Below are 1,590 nucleotides of genomic sequence, written 5' to 3'. Positions count from 1 at the left end.
TGGGGAGTTCGAGACCAGCCTGACCAACATGGAGAAACCCTGTCTCTACTAAAAATACAAAATTAGGTGGGCATGTTGGCACATGCCTGTAATCACAGCTACTCAGGAGGCTGAGGCAGGAGAATTACTTGAGCTGGGCAGGTGGAGGTTGCAGTGAGCCGAGATCATGCCATTGCACTCCAACCTGGACAACAAGAGCAAAACTCTGTCTCAAAAAAAAAAGTGTCAGTTACCTTCTTTAGAATTAGCAATAAATCTTTTCAGTATTTATACCATTAAAAATTTGTATCATTAAACATATGAAAATACTTTTTCAGTATTATTTCCATTTATCTATTTATCTATGTTTCATGTATCTATTGCTGTGGAATAAACCACCCTTAAACTTAATGGCTTAAAAATAGAAATCATTTAATCTGCGCTCGCTTCGGCAGCACATATACTAAAATTGGAACAATACAGAGAGGTTTAGCATGGCCCCTGCACAAGGATGGCATGCAAATTCATAAACCGCTCCATAAGAAATAACTTTTTTTTTTTTTTTACAAAAGAAAATATCTATTCTCCTTTGTGACTCTGTAATTGGGCAGGACTCAGTGGGGACATAGGGACATCTTGTCTTCACTCCACTCAACATCAGCTGAGAGGAGTCTAAGGGTGGGAACTGGACTGGTCAGATGACTGCCTTACTCACAGGTCTGGAGATTGATGCTGGATCTCTGCTGGGACCTCAGCGGGACTGTTGGCCAAACCACCTTTGCTTGGCCTCTTCATGACACCTGGGCTTCCCCACAATATGGCAACTGGGTTTCAAGAGTAAGGGCTAGGAGAGAGAGAGAGTCAGGCAGAAACTATATAACTTTTGATGACTTCACTTCAGAAGTCATTCAGCATAACTTTTGCCTCGTTCTATTCACTAATGTCAGTCTGCATTCAAAGGGAGGAAAATCATACTCCACTTCTTAATGAGAAAAGTCTCAAAGAATTCATGGGCATGTTTTAAAATCAGAACAGCAACAAGTTGCCAATTAAGACAACAAATTACAGGTTTCATTTTCAGGGTTGTTTCTACAGTACGTTGAAACATTTTCTGAAATCTTCAGTGTCTTACACTGATTATTAAACATAAGGAATGTACGTTCATAATATATCCCTCTTTTGTTCAAATCTTTGCAATGACATATTTATTTTAACTAGGAACAGAAAAGTTGGAGATGGCAGCCAGGTGCAGTGGCTCATGCCTGTAACCCCAGCACTTTGGGAGGCCAAGGCGGGCGGATCACGAGGTCAGGAGCTCGAGACTAGCCTGGCCAACATGGCAAAACACTGTGTCTACTAAATATACAAAAATTAACAGGGCTTGGTGTCATGTTCCTGTAATCCCAACTACTCGGGAGGCTGAGGCTTAAGAATCACTTGAACCTGGGAGGCGAAGTTTGAGCCGAGATCGTGCCACTGCACTCCAGCTGGGCAATAGGATGAAACTCTGTCTCAAAAAAAAAAAAAAAAAAACAAAAAAAACCCCAGAAAAGTTGGTGACAGCAGTGGGTATTTGTACAGGTCTTTATAATGCACAGAAAAAAAAGTGCT

General features: G+C 41.1%; 1 pseudogene; it reads left to right on the top strand.

Moving 5' to 3' along the window:
- Positions 1–418: 418 nt before the first annotated feature.
- LOC112438928 (U6 spliceosomal RNA) lies at positions 419–537 on the top strand (annotated as a pseudogene).
- Positions 538–1,590: the final 1,053 nt, after the last annotated feature.

The sequence above is a fragment of the Pan paniscus genome, chromosome 12 (genome assembly GCF_029289425.2).
Source record: "Pan paniscus chromosome 12, NHGRI_mPanPan1-v2.0_pri, whole genome shotgun sequence".
Lineage (NCBI taxonomy): Eukaryota > Metazoa > Chordata > Mammalia > Primates > Hominidae > Pan > Pan paniscus.
This window is presented reverse-complemented; position numbering and strand designations above follow the sequence as displayed.